Here is a 10,201-nt window from a genome sequence, read left to right on the forward strand (position 1 = left end):
ACCATGATTAGGTTTCAGTCTTTGGATAAGTCTGTGCCCCTAGACTGTCAACTTCACCAATACTTCTCAGTCCCCCCGCCCCCCACCGTTAGGAGGGAGACGATAGCTAAAGGAGATTGGTGTTGGTTATTTCCCTTCCCCACGTGGAAGAAGAGAGTGAACTGGAGTTGGGTAATTCCCCTCCCCCAGGTTGATTAGGCTCTGATAAAATCTCAGCAGATTATGCTGTAATAAAATAATTTCTACTGGGAGCAGGCCTTGTTAAGAACAGAATGCTCATCACAACAAATGCCCCATTGTATTTAAGTGATGAACCACTGAATTCTACTCCTGAAACCAATATTGCACTGTATATTAACTAAAATTTAAATAAACTAATTAATTAAAAAAAGAACAGAATGCTCTAGCATAATTCAAAATGGTTTATTTTTCTCTACCCTTGTTGGAAGCATGAGAGGCTTTTCACTGTGAGAATCTGGTAAAGTTTCTCAGATAAAACTCATAAAAGCATAAGAGCCTTCCAATAACTGGGATCCCCTGGAGTTTTGATTTCTTAAGTTTGTCCACAATGAACCTCCAGCAATTTGTTAATCACAGTTTAGGGCTTTTCTATCCCAGTACTCATTCCCATGGAGGTGGGCTTCTTAAATAAGTTGTGATTCTATCTACCTATATGTCTCCAATTTATGGGACAGAGGTTTGTACTGTGACCTCACTTCTCAGATAAATCTAAAAGAGCGGATGATTTTTCAGTTTGTTCAGCTTTTTAAATACTTGTTATTAGGGTGGAATAGCAACTTCTAAGCTCCTTACATGATGGACTAGAAGCCAGAAGTTTGAAATATCTTTTCAGGTAAATAAAACTTGATTATTCACTACCCACAGACCTGCCCAATAAAACTTGGATCTATACAAAGAAATAAAGGTGTCTAAGAAAGGATAAATGAAGACAAATGTAAAAGACATGTTTTCATATTGTTAATCACCTAAAAGATAACTGACTGTCTAAAGCAAAACTAGTAGCAAAGTGTTATGAAATTATAGCATATGATAAAGAAAATTCATGACAACTGTAGCACAAAATTAGGAGGCAGAAACTGGGGGTATTATTATAAGGTACTTAACCTATACATGAAGTCGTGCAATATTATTGGAAAGATGACTGTGGTTAATAAAAGACTGTATTATAAACTCTAGGAAAATCACGAAAATTTGTTTGAAAGAGGTACAAAAAATGCCAATAATGGAGATAAAATGGAACCATAAAAAATATTCAATCCAAAAGCAGGCAGAAAAAGAGAGAAAAAGGAGCAAAGAACAGATGGAACAAATAGGAATCAACTAGAAAAAATGATAGACTTTAATCCAATTATATCATAATTATGTTAAATATAAATGGTCTAAACATACAAATTAAAAGACAAAGATTGCCAAATGGGGTGAAAACAAAAAAATGCACTTTATTTTTAATTTTTTAAAATGTTTACTGATTTTTTGAGAGAGAGAGAGAGAAAGAGAGAGAGAGAGAGCATGAGCAAGGAAGGGGAAGGAAGAGAGGGAGACACAGAATCTGAAGCAGGCTCCAGGCTCTGAGTTGTCAGCACAGAACCCGATGCAGGGCTTGAAATCACAAACTGTGAAATCATGACCTGAGCTGAAATCAGACACTCAACTGAGTCACCTAGGTGCGCCAAAAAAAAAAAAAAAAAAAAAAAACGTACAAAAAAAAAAAAAAAAAAAAAACAAAAACTCTTTAAAAAAAAAAAAAAAGACAAGTCATAGACTGAAAAAAATCTTTACTAAATACATATCTGATAAAAGACTGTTATCCAAAATATACAAAGAACTCATAAAACTCAATAAAAGAAAACAAACAACACAATGAAAAAATGGGCAAAGTATCTGAATACTTCATCAAAGAAGATAGAAAGCAAGTAACTGTATCAAAAGATGCTCAACATCATATGCCACTAAGGAATTGCAAATTAAAACAATGAGATACTCCTACATACCTATTAGAATACTAAGAAATCAAAACACCAACAACATGAAATTCTAAGTGAGAATGTAGAGCAACAGGAATTCTCATTCACTGCTGATGGGAGTGAAAAGTGGAACAATCACTCTATAAGATAATTTGGTATTTCCTTAAAAAGCTTCTTACATAGTTTTACCATGATCCAGAATTGTGTTCCTTGGCCTTTACCCAAATGAGCTGAAAACTTAGGTCCATACAAAAACCTGCAATTTTTTGTTTATGTTTATAGCAGTTTTATTCATAATTGCCAAAACCTAGAAGCAACCAAGATGTTCTTTAGTAGGTGAATGTATAAACTATGGTCTTCCATATAATATTATTCATCAATATAAATAAATTATGTATTAAGCTATGAAAAGACATGGAAGAATCTTAAATGTATGTTGCAACAGGAAAGAAGCTAATCTGAATTTGCTACATAATGTATGACTCCAACTACATGATGTTCCAGAAAAGGCAACACTATGGAGACAGACACTTCAGTGGCCAGAAGTTCAAGGAGAGAGGAGGAATTAACAAGTGAAATACAAGGCAGTCTTAAGGCTATGAAACTATTCAGGATGATACAGTGCTGGTGGATACATGTCATTATATATTTGTCAAAATCCACAGAAATGTGTAAGACAAAGAGCAAACTCTATTGTAAACTATGGACATTAGTTAATAATAATGTAATCAATATTTTCTCATGAAATATAATGAATGTATCATACTAATGCAAGATGTTAATAACAGTAGAAACTGTGTAGGGGTAGGAAAAAAGGAAAATGGGAAAACTCTGTATTTTCCACTCAGTTTTTTTCATCTAAAACTTCTCTAAAAAATTACATCTATTAATTTAAAGTAAGTAAAATAATGGAAACTTATATACAATTAAAACACAAATCAAAAGAAACCTGGACTAGCCATATTAATATCAGACAAAACAGACTTCAGAACAAGAAATACTACCAGGTATAAGAAAGATGTGTAATAAAGGGGTAAACTAACCAAGAGAACATAACAACCTTAATTGTGTATACATCTAACAGAATTTCAAAACACATGAAGCAAAAACTAACAGAACTGAGTAGAAATAGATAGATCCACAATTATAGTTAGACTTCTACCCTCCTCAGTAATTGATAGAATAGAAAATAAGTTAGGATATAGAAAACTTAAACACTATCAACCAACTTGGTATTTACAGTATGCTCAACCCAACAACAAAATACACATTTTTTCCAAGTGCACAGGAAACGTTTACCAGGTATACCCTGTTCTTCATCATAAAACAATCATCAACAAGCTTAAAACCAAAATCATGTAAAGTATGTTCTTTGACAACAGAATAAAATTAGAAGTAAAAAACAGAAGGATATCTGGAAAATCCCCAAACATTTGGCAATTAAGCAACATGGTTCTAAATAACTCATGAGTCAGAGTGGAAGTCATAAAGGAAATTAGAAAATATTTTGAATTGTATTTAAATGAAAGTATATATCAAATGTATGTGATGACCTTGACCAAGTGAACAAGGTTTCCGTCACCAGTAATAAATCATGTTGTTATTACGTGCATCTAAAATGACGCAAGAAGGGCACATTCTTCTCCAAAACCCATGCCTTTAGTCTAAGCATAGGAAAACATCAGACAAATCTAAGTTGATGGCCCTTCTATAAGATATCTGACCAGTACTCTTTAAAATTAGAAATACTCTTGAAAATAAGAAAACTCTTAAAAATAAGGAAACTCTTGAAAATAAGAAATACTCTTGAAAATAAGAAAACTCTTGAAAATAAGAAAGGAATAAATAAAGGAGACCTAATGACTAAATGTACTGTGGTATCCTGGGTTGGGTCCTGAAACAGAAAAAAGGACATTAGTGGAAAAGTTGGTGAAACCTTAATAAACTCTTAATCTTAAGGTAATGGCAATATATCACTATTAATTTCTTAGTTTTGAAAAATATGGTTGTGTAAAGTTGTTAGTATCATGGGATCCTGGTGAAATATATATGGGAACTCTCTGTCCCACCTTTGCAACTGTTTTATAAACCTAAAATTATCCCAATATAAAAAGTTTTGTTAAAATTTGTGCATGATACAGCCAAAACAGTGCTTACATTACATGGAAATGTTTATTATTAAATGCTTATGTTAGAATAGAAAAAACATTTACAGTCAATAACCTATCCTTCTACCCTAAAAGTATACAAAAAGAAGAGAAAATTAAATGCAAAGTAGGCAGAAGAAAGGAAATTATTGGTAAGGGCAGAAATCAACGAAACTGGAAACAGAAACAACAGAGAAAACCGATGAAACCAAAGTTAATTCTTGGAAAAGATCAATAAAATACAAATTTCTAGTCATAATGGTTGTTTTAAAAAATGACACAAATTACTATATTAAAGATGAAAGAGGGCTCTCACCTCAGATCACTATGACATTAATTAATTCAACTTGGAGGAAATGGAAAAATTCCTTGAAAGACACAAACTACCAAAAACTCCTTTAAGAAGAAATAAATAGAAGACCACTCAAAACAAAATTCACCACTCTTTTCTTGGAAGGGGCCTAGACATTAAGCACAACTTTAAAAAGAGGGACTAAAAGAGCATTATATTAAATAACCCTTCCCTTAGGGGCACCTGGGTGGCTCAGCTGGTTAAGCATCCAACTTTGGCTCAGGTCATGATCTCACAGTTCATGGGTTCGAGTCCCACGTCAGACTCTGTGGTGACAGTTCAGAGCCCAGAGCCTGCTTCAGATTCTGTGTCTCCCTTTCTCTCTGAACCTCCCCTGCTCATACTCTGTCCCTCTCTCTCTTAATAAATAAAACATTAAAAAAAAAAAACTCTCTTCCCTTAAAAAATGGCCTGGGCACAGGACTAAATTTATAAACGGAAGGTAATCTTTTTTCCTATGGTAATGTAAAAAATAAGTTAACTCTCATAAAGACACTTTTCATTGTTCTAAATTACAGGATTTTAAACATCTGTTTCTGTATAATATAGTATCACTTAACATTTTATTTAAAAGCAATTAAAACCTGCTTTAGGATAAAAAAATGTCCTTAACTTAGTGGGAACACTGTGCCTCAGCCTACACCCAAATATTTCCCCGCTGTTACTGTTCCTCAAAAAGTATGTCACAGAAGGTTTTATACAGGTGATATCAATGCTGTTTAAAATCATAGTAGACTGAGTTGGACCTGCTAATAGTAGAGAGAAGAAACACGAAAAGGACATTTTACCCCTGACACGTGCTAAGTATTGGATTAGAGACGACAGAAGTTTAAGTCTTCTCTGTCACCAAAGCCACAGAACCATGCTCTTCTTACTGAGCCAGCCAGGAACCTCAAGTCTTTAAATTCCTTTAGCAGTGTTTAGTAGTTTTTAATGTACAAGTCTTGGAACTCACTGATTAAATTTATTTCTCAGTATTTTATTCTTTTGATACTACTTTAAATGAAATTGTTTTCTTAATTTCCTTTTCAGATTTTCATTGCTGGTGTGTAGAAATACAACTAATTTTTGCATGTGCTTGGAAATTAATTTGGATTATAATGAATCTATAAATCAGCTGAGAGAGAATTAACATCTTAACCATATTGAGCCTTAAAATCCATGAACACTGTCTCCATTATTTAGGTCTTCTTTGATTTTTATTATCAGCATCAGGGCCTTGCTACTTAATTTCTTTTCCTCCAAAGTTTCACCATCAGAAAATTTTCACTACTTAAAAACCTTGATGATTGTTGCACTATATGCTAACTAATTTGGATATAAATTAAAAAATAAAATAAAAAAAACTTGATGAAGATTGATGAAAACTTCTATGAAGAAACACAGAACACCCTTAAATACAGCAATGTCTTGTTTACATCCAATGAACTTAAACTTCCAAAGAGGTAGGGGGAGAGAAAAAGAAATAATTAACCAAAATAATCCTACACTAATTAAAGTGTATTTCAAGAAAGAAAATTCTGGGCATAAATGGGTTCACTGTGAAGTGTACCAAACATTTAAAGAAGAAATACTAGCTATTCTAAACACTCTTCTGCAAAACAGAAGAGAAGGAAACACTTTATAACCAATTTTATGAGGTCAGCATTATCCTGATAACAAAATCAAACTTAAAAATTACAGGCAAAAAACAAACAAACAAACAAAAAACAACTATGGATCAATATTCCCCATGAACATGGATACAAAAATCTATCACAAAATATTAGCAAATCGAATCCATCAATATATCAAAGGTATAACATCATGACTAAGTGGAGTTTATCCCAGGAATGCAAGGTGAGTTCAATATTTAAAACACAATTAATGTAATTCATAACATCAACAGACTAAAGAAGAAAAATCCCACACAACTGATAACATCAGTAACTTAAAGAAACTGCATTTGACAAAGTTCAACTTCCATTCAGATAAATACAGCAAACTAGGAAGAGAAAGGAATATTTATAATCTGACAAAAGTGATCTGCATAAAACCTTTAACTTCTATCATATTTAATGGTAAAAATCTAAATGTTTCTCCCTAAGACTGAAAATGAGACAGAGACTTGCCTTCAACATTTCCATTCACCATCATACTGTAGGTCTTAGCCTGTGCAACAGGGTAAGAAAATTAAAGAAAAGACCTATAGATTGGAAACAAAAAAATAAAATTGTCTTTATTTGCACATGTGCTTGTCTACATGTAAAATTCTGAAGAATTTATAACAAAGTTACTAAAATGAACTAATAGTTAAGCTATGTCACAGCACAAAAAATGAAAATAAAAAAAATCAACTGTATTTCTATGTATTACCAATGAACAAGTGGAAATGTAAATTTTAAAAAAGTACCACTGAGGGAGGAGCCAAGATGGTGGAATAGCATGGAAGTTTCCTGTGTGTTTCACGTCCATGAAATACAGCCAGACCAACACTAAACCATCCTACACACTTAGAAAACTGACTGGAGGATTAACACAACAATCTGCACAACCTGAACCACAGAATTCAACAGGAATTCACCCCAAAAGAAAGAGCACGAAGACACAACAGCCAGGGATTTAACCAACACAGGGACAAGCAAGATGTCTGAACCAGAATTTAGAATCACGATAACAAGAATACTAGCTGGAGTTGAAAATAGATTAGAATCCCTTTCTGCAGAGATAAAAGAAGTAAAAAATAGCCAGAATGAAATTAAAAATGCTATAACTGAGCTGCAATCACGGATGGATGCAGTGGTGGCAAGGATGGATGAGGCAGAACAGAGAATCAGTGATACAGAGAACAAACTTATAGAGAATAATGAAGCAGAAAAAAAAGAGGTAGATTAAGGCAAAAGAGCATGATTTAAGAATCAGAGAAATCAGTGACTCATTAAAAAGGAATAACATCAGAATTATAGGGATCCCAGAAGGGGAAGAGAGAGAAATAGGGGTAGAAGGGTTATGTGAGCAAATCATAGCGGAAAACTTTCCTAACCTGGGGAAAGACACAGACATCAAAATCCAGGAAGCACAGAGGACCCCCATTAGATTCAACAAAAACTGACCATCAACAAGGCATATCATAGTCAAATTCACAAAATACTCAGGCAAGGAGAGAATCATGAAAGCAGCAAGGGAAAAAAAAGTCCCTAACCTACAAGGGAAGACAGATCAGGTTTGAAGCAGACCTATCCACAGAAACTTGGCGGGCCAGAAAGGAGTGGCAGGATATATTCAGTGTGCTGAATCAGAAAAATATGCAGCCAAGAGTTTTTTATCCAGCAAGGCTGTCATTCAAAATAGAAGGAGAGATAAAAAGTTTCCCAGACAAACAAAAATTAAATGAGTTTGTGACCATGAAACCATCCCTGCAAGAAATGTTAAGGGGGACTCTCTGAGGGGAGAAAAGATGGAAAAAAAAAAAAAAAAATATATATATATATATATATATATATATATATATATATATATATATCTCAAACGCAACAAAGATTAGAAAGGACCAGAGAACACCACCAGAAACTCCAACTCTACAAGCATCATAACAATAAATTCATATCTTTCAGTACTCACTCTAAGTGTCAATGGACTCAATGCTCCAATCAAAAGACATAGGGCAACAGAATGGATAAGAAAACAAGATCCATCTATATGCTGTTTACAACAGACCCACTTTAGACCTAAAGACACCTTCAGATTGAAAATAAGGGGACAGAGAACCATATATCATGCTAATGGTCAACAAAAGAAAGCCGGAGTAGCCATACTTTTTTCAGACAATCTAGACTTTAAAATAAAGACTGTATCAAGAGATGCAGAAGGGCATTATATTATAATCAAGGGGTCTATCCACTAAGGAGACCTAACAATTGTAAACATTTATGCGCCAAATGTGGTAGCACCCAAATATTTACATCAATTAATCACAAACATCAAGAAACTCACTGATAGTAATACCATAATAGTAGGAGACTTCAAAACCCCACTCACACAAATCAACAAGGAAACAATGGCTTTGAATGACACACTGGACCAGATGGACTTAACAGATATATTCAGAACATTTCATCCTAAAGCCGTAGAATATACATTCCTCTCCAGTGCACATAGAATATTCTCCAGAATAGACCATATACTGGAACACAAATCAGCCCTAAGTAAGTACAAAAAGATCAAGATCATACCGTGCATATTTGTAGACCACAACACCATGAAACTTGAAATCAACCACAGGAAAAAATTTGGAAAGGTAACAAATACTTGGAGACTGAAGAACATCCTACTAAAGAATGAATGGGGTAACCAAGCAATTAAAGAGGAAATTATATGGAAGTATATGGAAGTATATGAAAGTATATGGAAGTCAATGAAAATGATAACACCACAACCCAAAACCTCTGGAACACAGCAAAGGTGGTCAGAAGAGGAAAGTATATAGCAATCCAGGCCTTCCTAAGGAAGGAAGAAAGATCTCAGATACACAACCTATAACCTTACACCTTAAGGAGCTGGAAAAAGAACAGCAAATAAAACCCCAAACCAGCAGAAGACAGGAAATAACAAAGATTAGAGCAGAAATTAATGCTATCAAAACCGAAAAAAACAAAAAACAAAAAACCAGTAGAACAGATCAATGAAACCAGAAGCTGGTTCTTTGAAAGAATTAACAAAATTGATAAACCACTAGCCAGTTTGATTAAAAAGAAAAAGGAAAGGACCCAAATAAATAAAAGCAAGAATGAAAGAAGAGAGATCACAACCAACAAAGCAGAAATAAAAACAATAATAAGAGAATATTATGAGCAATTATATGCCAATAAAATGGGCAATCTGGAAGAAACGAACAAATTCCTAGAAACATCTACACTACCAAAACTGAAACAGGAAGAAATAGAAAATTTGAACAGACCCATAACCAGTAAGGAAATAGAATTAGTAATCAAAAAATCTGCCACAACACAAGAGTTCAGGGCCAGATGGCTTTCCAGGGGAATTCTACCAAACATTTAAGGAAGAGCTAACGCCTAATCTCTTGAAGCTGTTCCAAAAAATACAAATGGAAAGAAAACTTCCAAACTCTTTCTATGAAGCCAGCATTACCTTGATTCCAAAAGCAGACAGAGACCCCACTAAAAAGGAGAACTATAGACCAATTTCCCTCATGAACATGGATGCAAAAATCCTCAACAAGATATTAGCCAAACGGCTCCAACAATACATTAAAAAAATTATTCACCACGACCAAGTGGGATTTATACCTGGGATGCAGGGCTGGTTCAATATCTGCAAAATAATTAACATGATTCATCATATCAATAAAAGAAAGGACAAGAACCATATGATCCTTTCAATAGATGCAGAGAAAGTATTTGACAAAATACTGCATCCTTTCTTGATAAAAACCCTCAAGAAAGTAGGGATAGAAGGAGCATACCTCGAGATCATAAAAGCCATATATGAATGACCCAATGCTAATATCATCCTCAATGGGGAAAAACTGAGAGCTTTCACCCTAAGGTCAAGAACAAGACAGGGATGTCCATTATTGCCACTGTTATTCAACACAGTATTGGAAGTCTTAGTAGCCTCTTCAATCAGACAACACAAAGAAACAAAAGGCATCCAAATCAGCCAGGAGCAGGTCACACTTGCACTCTTCGCAGACGACATCGTACTCTATATGGAAAACC

The sequence above is a fragment of the Panthera uncia genome, assembly GCF_023721935.1.
Source record: "Panthera uncia isolate 11264 chromosome A1 unlocalized genomic scaffold, Puncia_PCG_1.0 HiC_scaffold_17, whole genome shotgun sequence".
Taxonomy (NCBI): domain Eukaryota; kingdom Metazoa; phylum Chordata; class Mammalia; order Carnivora; family Felidae; genus Panthera; species Panthera uncia.